Source organism: Balaenoptera ricei, chromosome 11 (genome assembly GCF_028023285.1).
Source record: "Balaenoptera ricei isolate mBalRic1 chromosome 11, mBalRic1.hap2, whole genome shotgun sequence".
In the NCBI taxonomy this organism is placed as follows: Eukaryota; Metazoa; Chordata; class Mammalia; order Artiodactyla; family Balaenopteridae; genus Balaenoptera; species Balaenoptera ricei.
This window is the reverse complement of record NC_082649.1, coordinates 39,580,638-39,601,797: the sequence shown is the minus strand read 5'-3', so window position 1 is coordinate 39,601,797 and position 21,160 is coordinate 39,580,638. Positions and strand designations below refer to the sequence as shown.

The window sequence follows — 21,160 nt, the reverse complement described above, 5'->3', positions numbered from 1 at the left end:
TTGCAATTTCCCAGTTTATTTAATTCTCGTGGCAATGCTGAGAGGTGGATATTATTATTCTCATTTTACATGTGGGGAAACTGAGGCTCAGAGAAGTCAGGTAACTTGCCCAAAGCATTTCAAACTTGCTTCTCTTCCCATATTGTCTGACTTACCTACCTTGTTACCTAAGACAGAGATCTGGGAATCTAGGATGACTTGCTCCCTCCCTGCCATCCCCCTCATGAAAAACCCATCATTAAATCCAGTAGATTCTCTCTCCTTCATGCTCTCATATCTACTGCTCCATCTCTATCCCCATGGCTAGTGCCATGGCTAAGGCCAAAATTTTATCCTCCACCTGCATGCTCACCTTTGACTCCTTCACCATCTTGCCCCATATCTAATCAGTCTCCAAGTCCAACTGATTGGATTTCCTTGGTCACTCTCAAATCCACCCCCTTGGGGCCATGTCTCATGGCTACTGCCTTACTCTGGCCCTTGTCACCTCCCAACTGGACTAGAACAGTAACCAAGTCTCCTTGCTAACCCTTCTCCCCACAGCTGCCTGGATAGGCTTTTTTTTTTTTTTTTTTTTTTTTAATATTTATTTATTTGGCTCTGGGTCTTAGTTGTGGCACTCAGGATCTTCGCTGGGCCATGAGAGATCTTCAGTTGCAGCATGCAGGATCTTTTAGTTTGGCATGCAGTATCGAACCCGGGCCCCCCTGCATTGAGAAAGCAGAGTCTTAACCACTGGACCAACAGGAGAGTCCCTGGATAGGCTTTCTAAAATGCATATCTATCCTAGATTCTTTCCACTTTCCAGTCTCTCAGTGGTACCCTGGATAGTCAAGTTCACATTCCCATATGGGGCATACAAGGCCCTTGACGATCTGGCCCCGGAGAGCCTCCTATGCCTCTGCTTTATAGATCTACTAGCAGCTCCCTCCTTTTTCTTCTTCTGAGCCTGCACACTGGCTGTTCTTTCCATCTTACTTCATGTAACAGCCTCCATAACTAGATGCTTGAGATCCTTGAGGGCAGGGACATATTTTCTTCAACTTATGTCCCCAGTGCCTAGAACAATGCTCTACTCTTAGTAGGCATGCAGCAAATGTTTGTTGAATAAATTCATGAATGAATAAATTCTAATATGAATGACTGGGTGTCACCCAGCTTAAAAGTGATGAAGTAGCTGAGATTCCAACTCAACGCCATTCCTTTATTCAACAAATTTTTTTTTTTTTTTTTTTTGGCTGCACGACATGTGGATCCTATTTCCCTGACCAGAGATTAAACCCGCGCCCCCTGCAGTGGAAGCCGGGAGTCTTAACAACTGGACCACCAGGGAAGTCCTATTTAACAAATTATTTAATAAGCTTTTATTATAAGCCAGGTATGGGGCTAGGTGCTGGCTATATGGCACAGAACAAAATGAACAGAATCCCTGCCCTCCTGGAGCTTATATGTTATCTGGTATCAAAGTTCATGTCTTTTGCAAGTACACCAAACTCTACTGCAATGAACTTCACTACAGTCTATTTAAAGTGTCATGAAGCTGCCAGGATAACATGATGCACATTTCAGGGATGGAAAGTAAGGTTCAAATTCTAAGTGTGGTAGGAATTCAGAAAAAAGGAAGTGTTAGGTATGAGGTGGGATTTGATATGGCCCTTAAAAACTTTTTTTTTTTTTTTTTTGGCCATGCGGCTTGCAGGATCCTAGTTCCCCAACCAGGGATTGAACTCGGGCCCTGGCAGTGATAGCACTGAGTCCTAACCACTGGACCGACAGGGAATTCCCTTATTAAAAGGGAAGGAGAGTAGAGAACATGGGAACAATGCAAGTATTGATAGAAAGAAGCATAGCACTTTTAGGGGCACAAGAAGTCTGGATTCTGGATATTGAATGGGAAGATCAAGGGTTCTCTAATTGGAGTGGGGTATCTCTAAGGTATGAGGAGTTTTAAGAAAATCAATTCACAGATCCTCAACTTCCAAGTGTTCTCTTTACCAAAACTGCTTTCTTCCTTCACAGTTCCACCTCCTCTACTTGCAGTGGCAAGCAAGGTTCACCACTCACGCATCCAGTATCTTTTAGGAGTGGACAATCCAGAGGGGTCAAATTCCTGAAACACTAAACATAGCAACGATTCGAAATGCTAGTGTAGGACTATGGGTGCTGAGAAAGTGAATGGCTCAAAAGTTAGACAAAAAATTCCTTTCGTTTTCAAGTCAGCAGGTTTCCAAATCTTTGCTTCCAAAACCTGGAAGGAGGGGCTTCCCTGGTGGCTCAGTGGTTAAGAATATGCCTGCCAGTGCAGGGTCACGGGTGCGAGCCCTGGTCGGGGAAGATCCCACATGCTGCGGAGCAACTAAGCCCGTGTGCCACAACTACTGAAGCCTGTGCACCTAGAACCCGTGCTCCGCAACAAGAGAAGCCACCGCTATGAGAAGCCCGCACACCGCAAGGAAGGGTAGCCCCCGCTCACCACAACTAGAGAAAGCCCGCGCGCAGCAACGAAGACCCAATGCAGCCAAAAATAAATAAATGAAAATTAAAAAAAAAATTGAAGTATAATTAATTTACAATGTTGTATTACTTTCAGGTGTACAGCAAAGTGATTCAGTTATATATATTCTTTTTCAGATTATTTACCATTATTTAGGCTATTACAAGATATTGAATATAGTTCCCTGTGCTATACAGTAGGTCTATTAGTAGGTTTATCTATTTGTTCATGTATTTTTTAATACATTTATTTATTTATTTTTATTTATTTATCTTTGGCTGCACTGGGTTTTCGTTGTTGTGCGTGGGGTTTCTCTAGTTGCGGCGAGCAGGGGCTAGTCTTCGTTGCGGTGCGTGGGCTTCTCATTGTGGTGTCTTCTCTTGTTGCGGAGCACAGGCTCTAGGCACGTGGGCTTCAGTAGTTGCAGCACGCAGGCTCAATAGTTGTGGTGCTCGGGCTTAGTTGCTCCGCGGCATGTGGGATCTTCCTGGACCAGGGCTCACACCCGTGTCCCCTGCATTGGCAGGTGGATTCTTAACCACTGCGCCACCAGGGAAGCCCTGTTCATGTATTTTTAAGATGGATGATGGTTAGCATCAAATTGCTATGTGTGCTGAGTCTTAGTCAATACATTTAAAAGGGTAATATAGTAGTTTTATATTAAAATATTAATGTTTATAAAATAGTAGAAATAACATCCATACTCTGCAACTACTAAGTTTTAAACTAATATGAAATATATTAGATGTCACCTTAAAAATGTACAAGGAGCTGCATTAGTTCTTATATATTCTTTTAGGGGTAGCGGGGCAAAATTTTTGAGGACTACTAACTATGAGGTAGAATGAGGCCTGATTAGAGACATTCTTGGAAGCCAGGTAGTGTTTAAACTTGAGGTGGCAAGCCAATTCCTAAGTCTCGGTTTCCTCATCTGTAAATGGGGTCCATTCCAGGTTTTTTAACATTCTATGATGGGACACAGGTGGTGTTGCTGGTTGCAGTATGACAGTGAAAGGAAGATCACCCTGAATCCACATCGGGACTGGCATGAGAAGCTGTCAGTCTGGTGGGACATTATTGGGGGCAGAAGAAGGTATTTTGCAGTCTTTTAATTCCAGGGTTAGAAAAGAACTCCTTTGTCCTTACAAACATCCTGGACAAAGGAGAGTGTATCCAATCTCTGATGCCTTCAGAGATACCTATAAACTCTGGGGGCCATGTGGAAAATACAGCCACTGTGGCCTCAGGTCACCCCTGAGGGTTGGGGAGGTCGGGCAACTGGCTGGAATGTAAGTGGTTTGTTGCAAACTGTTGCCAGGATATGCAAGGCGCCTCTTCCTCAAGCCCAGTGTCTACCCAGGCCGAAGAGGTGCCAGCTGAAAGTTGCCTCTCTGGCCCGTGCTGTAGGTGAGAGGGGGAGGAAGAGGAACACTGAGGAGGCCGTTTTCAGGAGGCTAAGGAGGCCTCCACCTGCTGGCTGGAGCTTGAAATGGCTGTGGAGGAGACCGGATCTAATTCAAAGCAGGTCTAGCCTTATTCCACACTGTAGGTTATTGTTCAGTTACACTGTAATTGGGCATCCGAGCAGGTTTTGGTAGGTGAGCTCTCTGGCTGGTCTGAAAAGGGTTGCAGAGGCTTGGCAGGGACCAACTTTTCCCACTGTGAGCTGTGCCTGTGGGCAACTCTAGTCAAAATGAAGACTTGGGGAAGCTATGTTAGTCTGTTTTAGATTCAAGTAACAGAAACTAACTGATTTAAGTTTAAAATATATGTATATATTTTTATATATCCTTTTAATATGAAAATGAAATGAGCTGAAAAATGTAGTATTTTAACAGTGCTCCCAGAATTTCCTTTAGGGAAGGAGCTGTCTTTATTAGGGGAAATGAGACTTTTAGGGGGGAGAAAGTGAAATCTCCAGGGCATGAGTGTTGGCAGGAACTCTAGCAATGAAGAGATGTGCCTGGAAAGTGGGAAGGATTTGTTTTCTCTCTGGAGAGAATGGGATAGAGGAGAGAATGGTGGGGCAGGGAGGAGAGGTAGTAATTTGGGAAAAGACCAGGCTCTAAGGAGTGAACAGACAGTCAGAAAACCTCAACGCCGCCAGTGCAGAAAGGACTTTTAAAAAATGTCAGCTGTGTGAGTTTAAACTGTTTGCAATGCATCACGTGACCCTTCCCCAGGGCCCACAGCATCATAACATCTATACCCATGAATGTTTTGTGTGGGAAGAAGTGTGGGCAGTCCTCAGGAAGGGCTGAGTTTCACCTCTACATTTCTGAACTGTGTGACTGCAACAGCCTGGCAGAAGCTGGAGCCTGGAGGCAGAGAGATTTAGGAGAATATAAATCCCCGAGAAATTTGCAGAAATCTTAGGGATGGCTTTGACTTCCACAACCCATTCTTTCTTCCATCTCAGAGGCAAGGAGGTTGACATCTGAATTACAAAAGTACTGCGCAGGGAATTCCCTGTCGGTCCAGTAGTTAGGACTCTGTCACTGCAGGGGTTACGGTCCCTGGTAGGGGAATTAAGATCCACACATGCTGCAGCAAAAAAAAAAAAAAAAAAAAGTACTGCACATTCATTTCAAAAAGTAGAAAAAAAAAGAGAAGCAGAAAGAAAAAAAAAAAAGCACTCATAGTTCTACTATCCAGATATCTAGGAGTGTAAGAGAGGGGGAGAGGTAATCTTTATTTTAAAGATGTTGGAAAGGAGGAAGTTACCCATTGATCATACACCTATAGAGTCAAGTTTTGTTCATTGCCAGATGGCAAACCCATCTTCTTCTCCCATACTGCCCCCCAGCTGCTGGGTACCTTTTCATGGTATATCTGAAGGTTGGGATAACACGTCCCCTCCAGGTCCTAAAGACCTGGGTTAAGAAGCGAGAACAGAATTTTCTACAACAGTAAGGAGGGTGCTCCCCATTTAGGTGGGCAAGTGTATTAGATAAATAGGAAGATAGGTAAGAAATCCAAAACCATAAATTTCTAGTTGCAGAAGCCTCTTGAGGGAGCAAAGCCCTTTTGTGAAAATTACAGGGAGCACAGTCTTCTCCAGTGGAATTTGGATATCCAGGTTCTAGCCTCAGCATTGCTTCTCACTGCAAGTCACGCACCTTTTCTGGGACTGTTTCTTCACTGGAAGTTTGAGGAGACTGTACGAGATGATCTCTAAGTTCCCTTCCAGCTTTAAATTCTCTTTTGTGATACTTGCCAGATTTGCTTCACTGGCCCTGGAGCTTCCTCCTCAGCTCCTCCTTGAGCTGCCGCGTCCTCGTCCCGCACCAGAGGGCGCTGCAGGCGGGCCCGGGGCAGCGTGCTGGTGGGCGGAGGGGCAGAATCAGGGGCGACTCCAGGAGGCGCGGTGATTGGCCGCAACCGGGGCGGAAGGGGGCGTGGAGAGAGGGGCGTGGCGGGGCGTGACTGCGGGTGACGTCACTCTGGCGGGGGCGGGGCCAGGCCGCGCAGCGTGTGACGCCGCGGCCGCCGCGGCCGCCGCGGATCTGGGGATTAATGGGAAAAGTTTTGGCAGGAGCCGGAGGATCTTACGGAGCCTGCGGGACGGCGGCGGTGGCGCGGAGGGCAGCTAGCACAGGTCAGTCCGGGTCCGGGGAAGCGGGTAGGCAAGCAGCGGAGGGAAGCAGCGGGCCCGGGCTGAGGCGGGCAACGCGGCTGGGGCGGAAGGCCCGGCGGGGAGTGGAGTGGGGAGAGTCGCAGGGGTCGGCGGACCGAGCGGCTGCCGCTTCCTGTCGCTCTGGCCCGGGCGGGTCGCGGTCGTCCGTTGCTCTCCTGGCACCCCGCCCCGCTTCCCCTGCGCCCCCAGCCTTTGGACGCCCATCAATATTTGAGCCCGAACCACGGGCCTCCCCGCAACCCCCAGACTCTGTGCCCCCTTTTGGGCCTCGTGTCTCCGTCTCCTCCCAGTTCTGTGTTCTGAGAGCCCGATCTCAGGCTCTAGGTCCTCTCCCACTACCCACCCTTGCCTCTGATCTCTTCTTTCATATCTTTTCTGGTGTCCCCAAATTCATTGCCCTCTCTACCCAGGGTCTCCTTGGAGATCTTCTCTGTCCCCCTCGTTATCCTTGTCTCCTGTCTTCGTCCTCCCATCCTTGCCCTGTGTCTTCTCTCTCTTTTCCCATCCCTGTCCTCTCCTTCCCCCGTTGCCTGGCCCCTCTCAGTATCACCCCTCCGCATCATCTTCCTCGCGATGTTACTGGGCTTTTTCAGCCCGTGCCTGCAATCCCTGTCTACCTAAGCCCCTCCTACCCAGGTTCCCCCCAGAAGCCCTGTTTTTGCCCCACTCTCTGATTTCTTTCCAATCAGCCATGTCCTCTGCATTCCTGTCATCCACCTCCCCTTCCTTCCCAGTTCCTTGCCTCTGCTTCTGGGAGAAGCATTAGCTGCAGACACTACTTTGCTTTCCCATGACCCGCAGTTGAGATACCCGTGGAGTGGGCGTGTGGGTGGTCAGCCCCTGACTGAAGTAAGGCGCTGAATGTCTGAGGTAAATAGCAGGTAATGTTTGTGTGGGAGAATTTACTGGGGTGTTGCATCAGGGATAATGTCCAATTTGTAGACCATTCTTCCAATCTCAGCTTTAGTACTTCCCCTTTATGGGTCTGTTGACTTCCAGGAACCTTTGAGAAGAGACCAGCCGCTGAATTGGGTGTATGCCAGGGGTAGCTGGAGGCCTCATCCAACTCTTTTCCCCTTCCAGGAAACAGGGCTTTGTGGCTTTACACTCTGGATGTACTGTACACATTTAAACCATGATACCCCAGCCTATCTCTGCCCTGATTCCCACCCTCCACCCTATGTCCTATCCCAGAGAGCTAAGAGAAGTCTCCAGAATCTATGCCCCAGAGAATGCCTGTGGTCCTCAACCTTTTCCTCTCTACTGGCTCCAGAACCTTTTTTTCCTGTTTGAGTTTTGAAATAGATTGCCAGCCTGATAGCCCTGGGGCTGGCAGGTACCTGTCCCTTTTGTTATTGGTGGCTCGAACCACCTGCTGATTTTTCCCTCACGCATCTCTGAATGTGTCTGGGGCTTCTGATGTCGATCACTGAGCAGGTTCTCTTGAAGGTTCTTCTCCCTCTGTTTTCCTTGGGAGCTTCATTTCCTGTGGCTCTAAGAGAGAGAGGCTAACACTGAAGTCCTGTTCCCTTTGCCCAGGAGTAGCCAGTCAGTATCTGCCTGGACAGGTTGTGGGGCTGCATTAGGAAGATGGTGTCAGGAACTTGAGTTGCTTCCAGTCACAGAGAGGGATCATCCTCTCTGCGGCTAGAGAACCCACCACCTTCACGGTGCGTCTGGATTTTTAACCTTCTTGCCAGGCTGAAAGTTCTTTACAGATGCGTTCAATTTGAGCTCCTTTATTTGGCGTTGGTCCCCTAGAGAGATCTTCAGGAAATAACATATCCTCTGTTTCTGCCCAATCTGATTTTGGAGGATTCTGAAAGCGTGACCCACTCTCAGTTCAGAAATGAAGGCCTGTTGTTTCACCGGGCTCCGGGTTTCTAGGTCTCCTCTTTTGAGGATCGTGCTCTCTGTCTTTGAGCCAGAATTGGACACAGAATTGGCAGCCTTCAGGAACTGTGGTAGAGAGCCAACTGAAACAGCCAGACCAGACTTTAAAGTTTTGGAACCCTCTTGTGCACAGACCCTTTTCTGTGAAAGGAGTAGGGTCGTGGATGGCTGAGCCAGTGCCCTCTCCACTAACCCTTTGAGCCCTCTCCTAAGCAGCACTTGGGTGGTGGGGGGAGTAGGGCAGACTGGACCAAAAGGGGTTCCTTGTTCCAATGGAAAACATCCCTTTGGGGCTTTAATGGGTCATTCTGATGAAGTTGGGGTTGTGTATTTGGTGGTAATTTAGTCCAGCCTCTGGCTCCCCAGGACTGTACCTGACTCTTTTGAGCCGTTTGCTACTCCTCTGTCTGCTTACCCATTGATAGTGTTCTCTACTGAGGCAGCAGGTGAAAAGGGCTTGAGAGGACGTCAGGACCAGTCCTTGGGGAGCAGCTTGGGCACCAGAAGCTCTGGCCAGATAGCTTCTGCAGTTTGTCCACCACGTCATCTTCCCCGTGGGTAGTCATGATCATCAATTACCAAGTGCCCATTCGGTGACTTTTGCAGAGCTTGGGTCGGCCTGCCTCTCTTTTTCAAAGGGGTGGGCAGACAGGCCCCTGACATTATCCTACAGATGGTGTAGCCCATTAACTCCTTAGTTTAATGAACCGCTCGTTTGTTTGGCTGCCTTTCTCCTTGCTTTCCTCCTTCTTTGTTGTGTGCCTCCACCCACTCAGGAAGAATTGCCCTCACTCAGCCTTCCAGCCTCACCTGTGGTCCCTCAGACCCCATCCCCCTGGGCCTGGTGAGAGGACAGCCATTGTTGGGCGCTGGCCTGGGAAGCTGGTAGGCCTCTTCTTTGGATAGAATGCAGATGTCCTGGCTGTTGTGCAAACTGTCCTCAGGGCCTGTGGCTCCTGGCATGTCCTGGGATGGCGCAGCTTCTCTCAGGAGGGGCTGGCCCTGTCGCTTCTAAAGGTTTCAACTGTATTCTGTCACCAAATACAGAGGCCCACCTCCTAGGGTGTTACCTGCGGACTGGGAAGCTAAACTACAGGCCCTCCTCTGTGCCTTTGGATCCAGAGGGAGGAGCTACTTGCAGCTGAGTTCTGTGGTGTCAGGAGAGCTAGGCACTTGCTTGAGCCTGGCAGGGAGGAAATGGCCCCTTGTATCAGGTTTCACATATGTGGGTCTTCTTCCTAGGCATATGGTTCTTGGCCTTCACAGCTCAGAGGCTGGTGATTAGGATGTGACTCCAGTGCCGTCTCCACTGGGCTTTGGTCAAAGAACAAGCATGACTCAGGGCGTCTCCATTTAGGAGCTGCCACCTGTGGGGGGGTGTTGGGCTCCGGCTTCTTCTTCACCTTGCCAGCTCCTCCTGCCCCACGCTGATAGAATCAGCAAAGCCGGTGTCTGCTTACTTGGAAATGAGCAGACTACTTCCAGGGTTGGGAAATATTTGCTGACTCAGGCTCAGAATCACAACATCTCTGGGGGGTGGGGGGTGTGGGGGTGAGGGACAGAGGAGGAGCCAGCTTGCCTTAGGAGCACTCTCTGAGCCCTGATGTTTAATTATAGTGTATCAGAGCTGCTTTTCTGACCCCTGGTGCCTCTCAGCTAAAGTTGTTGGGTTTCTTTCTATCCCGCAGCGTTGTGTGGTGTTTTGGGGTATGCACGTGGTACTCACACAGTGGCTTCTGTTCACCGACAGATGAGGACAGATGCACCAAAGAGGTAATCCCATTTTCCTTACCCAGGGGCCTCTGACAACTGACGGACACATCTCAGATGAAATGGTTTCACTAGCGCTGAGTCCCAGATCCCAGGAGCCTGTCACTGCATCTGGTACTTGCACATAGTGGGCACTTATTAAATAATTATTGAATCTATGGCTTATGTGGTTTTTTTTGAGGAGCATTAAGATTTTCACCTTTACACCCACTGAAACATAGACTCCATAATGGCGGGGACTTATTTTGTTTCCTGTTGTGTCTAGGACAGTGTCTGGCACAGAGGAGATGCTAAGTATTTGTTGAATGAATAAATGTACAAACTTTCTTCTCTGCCCATATTATTCAGGTGCCAGGCCTCAAAGATAGTGTCCATTATTTTCTTTCATTTGTGTAACAAACATTTTTGAGTGCCTGCTATGTGCCAGGTACATTACTAGGCACTTGGAAAATGATGATAGTGAAAAACCAGATTCTGTCCCTGTCTCATGGGTCTGTAGTTTGCTGGCATGTATGAGAGAGAGCTGGGCATGATACACGGAATTGTTTCTTCCATCTCTGCTGGGATATTGGGTCCTCACGAGAGTCAGAACAATGCTCTGTGCTTTGCGTTGCTGTTTCCCTGTTTGCTCTCAGGATGCCTGGCAGGTTTTGTAAACTCTCAGAAGGGGCACTCCAGGGAATTTGATTTTCGTTGTCCCAACTATCTGGGAAGCCAGGCCATGGTGGGGTACCTGCTGGGGGCCAGGGGAAACGTGGGGCTCCTCTCTGATTTGCTTTAGTCTCTGAAGCTCAGTGGTTCTACTAGCTGTTTATGGGCTTCACTTCCCTTTCTCTGCCTTTAACACCCCGTGAGTTTTCCTGTTGCCAAACAGGGTGCTGAGCCCATGTGTCTGTCAGTCTGCGGGGGTCGGGTTGTTTGTGGATCTTGCAGGAAGGCCTGAGGCGGGGGCCCCTCCTGTTCTCAAACCCATACCAAGTCCTTTCCTCTGAAGGAAATGTGAAGGCGGAAGAAGGAGGGTTTGGGAGGCTTCTGAGGTTCTCTGAGAGGAGACGAGAGAGAAGTTCCCCCTTAGCAGGGAGAGCTGCTGCGTTGACTCGATTCGCTTTGTCATTTGTTTGAGCAGCAGCTAGCCACAGTGGCACCTATGTCCATGTCCAGGGTTGGTTGTCCAGTTCATCCCTTAGCTTTGAGCTCCCAGCCCCAGCTAGAAGTTTTCTTTCTTAGTTTCCACTGGCAAAGATGAGGCTATAGCTTTATCAGATTTTTTCAGTGTTAATCTCAAAAAACTGGTGTTGTCATCTTAGTCTTTCCCATCTGAGGCACTTTTGTGGGCCAGGTGCTGTGACAGATGGTTTCAGACGTAGTCCTTGGCTGTCCCCATGGCCCAAGTAAGTGGAACCTAGTTGGTGAGAGAAGACATATGCACAGAAAGATTTTTTAGACATTAGAGACTCAGTGGGTACTAAAAACATGGTGCTGTACAAGGATACTCATTTATAGGAGCAAGTCATCCCTGAGGATTGGCTTTGTCCCTGAAGAAACTGGGTGTCAGATTGGCCACCTTGAAAGAAAGCTGGTTTATTTTGAAGTCAACTTTATGCTCTTAAAAATTGTTAAGTGGGCTTCCCTGGAGGCACAGTGGTTAAGCATCCGCCTGCCAATGCAGGGGATACGGGTTCGAGCCCTGGTCCGGGAAGATCCCATGTACTGTGGAGCAACTAAGCCCGTGCGCCACAACTACTGAGCCTGTGCTCTAGAGCCCGAGAGTCACAACTACTGAGCCTGCACACCTAAGGCCCATGTTCTACAGCAAGAGAAGCCACCGCAATGAGAAGCCCGCGCACCGCAACAAAGAGTAGCCCCCGCTCCCCGCAACTAGAGAAAGCCCGCATGCGGCAACAAAGACCCAACGCAGCCAAAAATAAATAAATAAATAAAATAAATTTGTTTAAAAAAACTATTAAAAAAAGATTGTTAAGGACCTCAAGAACTTTTGTTTACCGTATTAGAAATTAAAACTGAGGCAGTTTTAAAAATTACAAATTTATGAATTCATTTGATATAATAATAAATCCATTACATTTATCATAAATGACATTTTTAATGAAAAATAGCTATTTTCCAAAACAAAAATGTTGAGAGGAGTGACATTGTTTTACATTTTTACTAATGTCTGGTTTAATAGAAGAGAACTGGATTCTCATAACTGTTTCTGTGTTCAGTCTCTTGAAGTACATTGTTTTAGCTGAAGGATATGAAGAAAATCTGGCTGCACACAGATATGTAATTGAGAAGGAGAGGGATATTTTAATAGCTTTTGCAGATAATTGTGGATATTCTTCTTTGTTACTATACCAAAACTGGATGAGTGGTAGTTTCTTAAAGGTTAGTTGGAATGTGGAGTCTGAAATCTTACCAACAAACTTTTCATACTTTGTGGCATTATAATCCATTGGCCCATCTTGCACTTTGAATGGATCTTTTACTTTGAATTGGTCATTGAGAAATAATTGGTTTACTGAGTTATATAGATCTAAATGTTGACATGCTTCATTTTACAATGTCAGTAAATCATATTAAGACCACTGATCTCATCAGAAAAGCCTTCAAGTATTGGGAAGCTGTGGAGCTCACAGTGGTGGATACAAGTTTTCCATAATTTGAATTTTCTCTTGAAAGCTTGATTTTTATTGTTGGTAACATACTGTCAGTTTCTTTTCTTGAACTGACAGTCTCACTTCATTCATTTTCAAGAGAAAGTTTGTCAAATACCCGATCTAAGTAATCATAATTTATTTGTCTGTTATTCTTTTCTTTCAAGTAAAAATGGTGTTTCATGAAAAAACGTGGCTAGTTTAGCTTGCAACTCAAACAACTGCACAATTGCTTTTTCTTGAAACAATCATGGAACTCCTGTTTTGTTACATAGGATATTTAAAAGACATGTACTCCGGGGACTTCCCTGGTGGTCCAGTGGTTAAGACTCTGGGCTTCCACTGCAGGGGGCACAGGTTCAATCCCTGGTTGGGAAACTAAGATCCTGCATGCTGTGTGGCATGGCCTAAAAAAAATAAATAAATAAAATAAAAATAAAAGACATGTACTCAAGGGTCATGATTTTTTTTTTTTTTTTTTTTAAATATTTTATTTATTTATTTATTTGGTTGCACTGGGTCTTAGTTGTGGCATGCTGGCCCCTTAGTTGCAGCTCCCTGGCTCCTTCGTTGTGGCATGCAAACCCTTAGCTGAAGGGTCATGATTTAATAAAGTTAGTTTTTATTGGCTCATCTAGGACATTCTTAAGTGGAATTGGCCCTTTATTATTTTTCATGATTCTGTGGGTTGACTGGGCTCAGCTGGGCAGTTCTCACTTGGGGTCTCTCATGTTGTTGTAGTCAAGTGGAGGCCAGGGCAGGAGTCATCTGAAGGCTCAGCTGGGCTGGATATCCACACTGGCTCCCTCAAATGGCTGGCACTGATGCTGGCTGTTGACTAGGGTGCCTACATGTGGCCTCTCCATGTGCCTTGTGCCTCTCACAGCATGGCAGCTGTTCTGAGCAGAAATATCCCAAGAGGGGGTGTATTGAGAGATCCAGGCATGAATAGCAAGGTTTCTTATGACCTAATCTTGGAAGTCACACAATGTCACTTTGTGTTTTCTTGGTCATAGGACCGGCTCAGATTCAGGAGAGGGCTACACAAGGGTATGAACAACAAGAGGCACGGTTCACTGGGAGGGAGAGAGGCCTCCTTGGAGACCAGCTACTACTTCTTTTTTGCATCCCTTATGTGAGATAACCTGGCCTGTATATGGATACTTCCAGGAGAAAAGTGTTTTCTCACAATTTCCATTCCTGGAAACCACTGTTAGGAAATTCCTAGTAGGTTGATAGAAGCCATTTAATGCCAGGTGAGGGAATTTGTACTCTGTGTTCTTTGGGCAGTGGGTAGCCATTGATGGTTTTAGAGCAAGGAGTGATTATGTTAATAGTGCAAAAAGGTGGATTAAATGGAGAAAGAATGAAGGTAGAGAGATTAGGTAGGAGATTACTGCAGTAGTCTAAGTATGAGGAAATTCTTCCTCATATATAATCTGAGTTCCTCTGGTTGCTGTTAAAATTAATTGATTTTGAGCTGTCAGCCACACTGATTAAGTACCCAGAGCATGGGTGGAGTGACACACACACGCGTTATTTAGGGATGCCGCTACACCAGAGGGCTCACAAAAATAAAAGGGCTCACAAAAATTAAAAGGCAACTAGGGGCTTCCCTGGTGGCGCAGTGGTTGAGAATCTGCCTGCTAATGCAGGGGACACGGGTTCGAGCCCTGGTCTGGGAAGATCCCACATGCCGTGGAGCACCTAGGCCCGTGAGCCACAATTACTGAGCCTGCATGTCTGGAGCCTGTGCTCCGCAACAAGAGAGGCCGCGATAATGAGAGGCCCGCGCACCGCGATGAAGAGTGGCCCCCACTTGCTGCAACTAGAGAAAGCCCTTGCACAGAAACGAAGACCCAACACAGCCATAAATAAATAAATAAATAAACCCAAAGTTTAAAAAAAAAAAAAAAAAGGCAACTAAATTTAGGTTTTATTGTCAAGACACATTAAAAAGTCAATCATAATTTATCAAATAAAAAGTAGGAAAAATAAAGCTTCATGTAACACCACTGACAGTGTTTCAAAAACACTTCAGTTTCAGTATCATAGACCATGAGGAAGTGAGGAGAAGAGTGAGAAGAAAGAAGGGGACAAATGAGAGGATGGTGGGGAGAGGGATAAAGAGGAGGAAAGAAGGGGGTCGAGGGGGAAAACAGCAAAAAGAGTGATGGAAGATGAGGCTGGAGGAGCTGCTTGAGACCCAGCAAAGCCTCTGCTCTCCGCGGGTCTCCAGCCTTAGCGTGCGGCTGGCTGCTCCTGCGGTTCCCGGGGCCCTGCCTGCCGGGTTTTAGCACCTCGTGCTCCTGCCTTGTCTCTGTGACTCTTTTTGTCTGAGAAGATGCCTGGGGAAGCGCAGGAGCTGCATTGCTGTTGGGCAGACCTGGGTGTGACTCTTAGCGCTCAGTGAGTGGGGTCGTGACTTAGAGATCTAGGCACCTCGGTAAGTGCTGGTTTCACGGAGCCGAGGCTCTGGGGTGCTGAGCTCAGGAGGAAGTGCCTTCCTGCACTGGTGCCCTCCCTGGTTGACACCGGGCCATGGCACTGGAAGCCCAGCCTGAGCACGGGGAGTCTTCATCTGCTGCTCAACAGTTCCTGGGGTTCCAGGCAGTGCGTGGCCCTTCTTTTTCTTTCAAGTCCCGTCTGCCAAGCCTGACTTCTCCCGGGCCTTGGCGTCATCTCAGCAGCTCTCCCGAGACCATCACTGAATTATCCACAGCTCATAGCCACGCAGCTTCGAAAGAGTTCTTCCATGGGGAGGATCCTGAAGGGAGAGGCTCCCAGGTGTTATGGGGAAACTACCTCATGTTTAAGTTCATTTCTATATTATTATATTGATAGGTACCTAAAAACAGATTTTCGTTTCTTTCATTTGTAATCTGCTGTAACTCTTTGATCCTTGTCACTGCTTTTGGCACTTCCCTCATCCAAGAATTGTGACCTCAGCGGCGTGGAGTTTCTTGGTCACCGCTCTGATGGAAGTACAAGCCAGCTCTGCTCTCCTGGTGGCAGCAGGAGCCAGGCAGGCTGCCCTGCAGACACAGTCGTCTGCGGGCCCACTCGCCTCACAAACAGGCTGTCCTTGAACTTGCCAGAACCCAGAGCTCACTGATCATCCCTTTTTCCAAACAAGCAGGCAACCCAGATGGGTTCTCAGAACCCTCCACCCCAGGCAGGTCTCATGGGAAAAAGCTTACCTGCCATCCCTGAAACCGAGCTTGTTCGTCTGACCCACACCATTTCTTTGCAGCTTCCTCTCCTTAAAAGCCTTCAGGACAGTCCAGAGATCCTGCTGGGTTCCCCTTGACCCTCAGCATGTGCATCCCGGGATGGATTTCTGAGTGGTCCATTGGGGACATCAGGTTGGAGAAGAGAAAACTACCCTTCTCTTCTAAGGAGGCCTTCCAAGGACCAAAATGCTCAGTTGCATGAAAATAACTCCCTGCTCCCTAGTTACAGCAAAAGAAAGACTCTGGCCCAGGACCTTGCCAAGGCTCCCGATCTGACTCTTCTTTCCAGTGGACCAGAGGTCTGAACTGTGTTTCTCCCAGACTCTTGGCTCCTGTCTTTCATGGTGGTGGACTGGGTAATGGCCCCCAAAGATATCCAGGCCGTAAGCCCTGGGCCCTGTGGATGCTGCCTTGTATGGCAAAATGGACTTTGCAGATGCAACTAAGTTAAGGAACTTGAGGTGGGAAGATTATCCTGGATTATCCTAGTGGGCCCTAAGTGCAATCACAATTGCCCTTTGAAGAGGGAGGCAAAGGGAGATCTGATACAGAAGAAGGCAGAGTGGCTACTGCAGCAAGATCTTCTGGCTTTGAAGATGGGGGAAGAGGCCAAGGAATGCAAGGAATGCAGCTCTGTACGCTGGAAAAGGCAAGGAAACAAATGCTCCCCTAGAACCTCTGGAGGAAGTGCGGCCCTGCCAATACCTTGATTTTGGTCCGGTGAAACTAATTTTGGATTTTGACCTTCAGAATTCTAAGGGGATAAATGTTTTGTTTTAAGCCACTAAGTTTGTGGTAATTTGTTACAGTGGCAACAGGAAACTACTACAGGGGTCATCCGCCTCCAAGCACAGGTGGTGACTTGGCTGATCCTTGTTCTTATTTTAAGGCAGTCTTAGAGCATCCCTTTCATGGCTATGTTGGAGATTCTAGGTCCAGACTTTCTGCAAACTAATATTTAAGACAATATGCTCTCTGGGGGAACCTTTTCGGGAGTTCTCGGGAGCAAAAGAGAAGGCTCAGATAGCATCTGCTCCTTGCTTTTGGAACTCCCCCACACCTTCACTCAGATGGTAATAGTTTCTTTCAGATTGTTGAGGATCCAGGATTAGCTTAAATCTGACTCCAACTCCATCTTTCTCTCCACTCTCCTTCCTTCCATTCATTCAGTGGCTATTTATTGGGTACTTCCTACATGCTAGGCTCTGTTCTAGGCACTAGGGATGCAGGAATGAACAAAGCAGATAAACAGATCTGCTCTCATGGTAGTTGTGCTGGGGAAAGGGGAGGGAACCAGAATTAAGTAAATAGCATGTCAGATGGTGAGAAATGCTGTATGGAAAAATAAAGTAGGAAAGAGGTCATGGCAGTTTTATTTATTTATTTATTTATAAAAATTTTTATTTAGTTATTTTCATTTACTTTTGGCTGCGTTGGGTCTTCGTTGCTGTGCACGGGCTTTCTCTAGTTGTGGTGAGCGGGGGCTGCTCTTCGTTGAGGTGCACGGGTTTTTCATTGCGGTGGCTTCTCTCGTTGCGGAGCACGGGCTCTAGGCGCGCGGGCTTCAGTAGTTGCGGCGCACGGGCTTAGTTGCTCCGCGGCACGTGGGATCTTTCTGGACCCGGGCTCGAACCCGTGTCCCCTACATTGGCAGGCGGGTTCTTAACCACTGCGCCACCAGGGAAGTCCAGTTGCAGTTTTAAATAGAGGGCTTGAGGAAGGCCTCGCTGAGAAGGTTATATTTGAGCTGAAAGAGGAGAGTGAGCCATGTGTGGGAAGAATCTTAGAGGCAGAGGGAAAGCAAGTGCAAAGGCCCTGAGGCAGGAACATGGCTGGTGTGTTGGAGGAAGAGTCAGGAAGTCAGGTGGCTGGAGCAGTGAGGGAGGAAGAGAATGGGAGATGAGGTCAGAAACGTGATTGGGGACCAGATCGCCATTGACCCTGAAATGCTGTAAAATCTCTCTACATGGCCCATCCTTCCTTCTTCCCTCCCTCCCTCCCTCCCTTGCTTCCTTTCTTCCTTCCCCTCTCCCTCCTTCCCTCCCTCCTCTCACCACCCTTCTGCCTTTATGTTTGTGTTCATCAATCCCTTTCTGTAGAATATTTGTCACGTGGTACCTATGGGGTATCAGCAGGTAAACATAGGCAGCTTAAAACATTAGAAGAGGGGAAAAAAAAGCACCCTCCTTTTTCTGATAATAAAAGCAGTTCCACTGTCAGTGCAGGTATGGAGCTGTGTGCCTAGAAAGACAGCTCTGGGGTGGTTTCTGGGGGTCCTCACTTCCCTCCCCCTCCTCCTCAGCCCCATGAGGATCTCCAGGCCTCGAGGCTGCCCCCGCCCCCCTCCCACCGTCTACCCAGTGTGGCGCCCACTGTTGCCCACCTAAAATGCTTTCTTAACAGCCCCCTCGTCTCCCTGCCCTTCCCTGCCCGGAGCAGCACCACAGCTTGCCTTCATCCCTACACTCAGCCAGGTGCCTGGGGACTGCCCGAGAAAGGAGGAGCACGTGAACCGGTGCCACTGCACGTTTGTGGCCGTCACCTAGGCTCCCAGCATTCATAGGCCCCCCACGTCCCTGAGCCACTGATTCTCTCATTCCTGGGAGTGACCCTTCCAAACCTCAGGACTCTTGCTCTTCTAGGTCCTCACAGTATGGCTGGGATTTCTAAGAAACAGATTCCAAAAGGTCAAGTAAGTCCAGCTTGAAAAGCCACTCTCCCTGGATAGTGACCCCATGACAGTTCAGGTGCTCTGGCAAGCTTCCAAAATGACACTTTGTCAGCTTCATTGTCATCTAGGGGCCAGGTACAGATTGTCTCCATGGATTAAATCCTCCATGCCTATGTCTCCAATTTTATAGTTAGTCCTAGGTGACTCTGTCCAGAGCTTGTTTTAAATAATGGCACCAAATAGATTGTCATTGAAAACATGAAAAATCTTTGGTAATAAACAAAATGACCAATAATAATTTCGATCTCCCAAGTGAAAATCACTAGGTAAATAAATTCCCAAACTGCAGACTGCATCCAATCAACATTGTATTAATCTAGCCCTGCTTATATTCTATTATAGTGTGTGATTGCTGTGACTTCTTTTTGGCCTCTTAACACCCCAGTGTATTTACAGCACCTACTTACAGTTTGCCTTTCATAATCCTTGCAGTGTGTCACCTTTTAGAAAAATATTTTGTCTGTTTTCTAGCCCATTCCCTGATCCAGTAAGCATATCTGCACTCAGGCCCAGGCCTGCCTCTGTCCCTGGCAAGCCTAGGGTGGCCTCGTCCTCTGCACTACCAGGACCCTGTGTTTTGGACTCACTTTTGTATCCTCAACCTGGCACCTTGTAGATAGCCAGGGGGTACCTCTCATGAGCTGGTTCCAGCTCTCCCAGGGCTTCTGCCCATGTGCTGCTTCCTCTCCGTGGACTGAAGCCTAAACCTTGCCTTCCTTTCTGCTTCCTGCTTCCGTCTTGAGAAAGAACCAGTCCATCCATCCAGTGTTCTCTATGAGTCAGAGACCTTGCTGAGTCACAGGGGAGCAGCCTGCCTTGCACAGTCACGTCCTCAGTCCTGAGGGGTGTTCATTAGCCACCATCAAAGTTCTTCTCCCTAGAAACTGGCTCCTTGAGGGGCAAGTACCTTGTGCAGAGAGGCTCGCCAAGCACTTGTTGGATGGAAGGGTGGCTAGATGGCCAGCCTGAGTGGCCCTCTTCCCACAGAGTGGCCCTGGCACTAGCCTACCCCAGAGCCATCTGGGAAGTTGTTTCATGGGGAACAGTCAGAAAGCTGACGTGTTCCCTCTAGGACCCCTTCCTCAGTTGTTGCCCCTCCCTTTGGTTGAAGCTCAGTGGAGACAACTGAGATTTTTGGCTTTGGCAGTTTTTCTCAATTGCCTCCTTCTCCCTGCTTCCTCCACTGGGGGTCTAGTAAGGCTCCCTTCTCACACCTCTGGCTTGGCACCTGCTGTGGTATATTATGGTGTAGTTACTGCCTGCATGCTAGCCTCCGACATCAGACTGTGGCTTCTTCAGGAGCTGGGCTCACCTGTATCTAATCCCCTTTCCATCCCCTGCAGAAGTCAGTAGACACCAGTAGCTGAGTAGAATATGGCTCTCATGTGTTGAATGCACTGTGCTAATCACTTTACATGCATCACTTTGTTTAATCCACACACCCTGAGAGGTAGGAATCATCGTACCCCTTCCACAGATGAGAATGCTAAGGCTCAGACTGGTTAGGAAAGTCGCCTGAAGCTGCACAGCTAGTAAGTGGCAGAGCTAAGATTTGAACCCAGGTGAGTGAAGCCCGCTTCTTTGATCGCCATACAGCAGGGCCTCCCCACAAAGGGGTGGCTGGCCAAATCCAGTTCTTCCAGCTTCGAAAGTACCTGCTTGACTGGCCAGACTAATGTTGGCTTCAGAGAACACTCCCTGCTTTCAAGCACAGCGGAGTCTCTTGTTGGCCACTGGGCAGAAGCAAAGTGTTGGCAGGCTTTGGGACCCCCTGCAGAGCCTCATTCCAGGTCAGGAGGCAGAGGAGGCCCTGAGAATGACTGTGCTTAGTGGCTCCCTGGATCTGCTCCAAGGCAGTGAGCAAACCCCCTAGAACCGTAAGAAAAAACCAGCCAACTGGTGGGCCAGGCATGTAGGGTGGGAGGGACTTGTAGGAGCAGAAAACAATCACTGCTCCAAGTGATTAATCAGCCCGCTTCCAGCCTGGTGAAGGGAGAGGAGAAAGAGAAGATGGCCCAGGTGTGCACATATGGAGAGAAGGGGGGAAGGGAAATTGCCTTTATTCACATTCTCCGTTGGGCCAGGCATTACCCCATGGAGGAGCTCACTCGCCCTCACACCAGCCTGCAAGATGTGGGTATTGGATGAGGAGGTATAGGATCAGAGTTGAACAATTTGCTCAAGTCACACAGCTGACAAATGACGGAGCTGGGGTTGAGCCCTTTGGAGCCCTTGTTCGTCTCAATTCAGTGACTCTGCTCTCCCTGCTCATGTCCCCTTAGCCTGGGCTTTCCAGGCATGTACGAATGGGTGCAAGTAGGCATCCGCAGGCTGTGAGCAGAGGCAGTAGGAGAGTCGGGGCTCTTGGCACCTGTCCTGTTCAGACGGGCCCTACCTAGACCAGCAGGACTTACTGGGCTGAAACCAGCAGTGGCATTACATTTTTCTCCTTTCTTGTACCTTGTCATCCCTGGGTTATTTTTGGAGAGCTGTATTTATTTCTGCTCCCACTTCCTCACTGGAGGCAGGGGTTGGGGTGCAGAGAAGGTATTGGGAATCAGAAGAGGTAGGCATAAGGGACATCTCAGTGGGGGCCTTGCCTGGGCTCTGGGGGCGGTTATGGCCTCTCCTCCGCCCAGCTGTAGGCGCAGGGGCCCTGTGCCAGGATTGTGGAAATCTGGGAAACTCTCTTTTCTGGGATGTGGATCTGGTACTTGAGCACAAGAATTTCCCTGTGTGTGGTTT

General features: G+C 48.3%; 1 protein-coding gene across 3 annotated transcripts in view; it reads left to right on the top strand.

Moving 5' to 3' along the window:
- The first annotated feature begins 5,939 nt into the window (after window positions 1-5,939).
- The window catches only part of PPARD (peroxisome proliferator activated receptor delta), a 77,367-nt gene continuing 62,146 nt past the window's right edge, over window positions 5,940-21,160 (top strand). For 2 of the 3 annotated variants that reach the window (XM_059938856.1, XM_059938857.1), the window contains exons 1-2: window positions 5,940-6,092; window positions 9,713-9,797. The gene's annotated coding sequence lies outside the window, so the exon portion shown is untranslated. The remainder of the gene's footprint in view (window positions 6,093-9,712; window positions 9,798-21,160) is intronic. The other variant, XM_059938858.1, reaches the window with a different exon arrangement.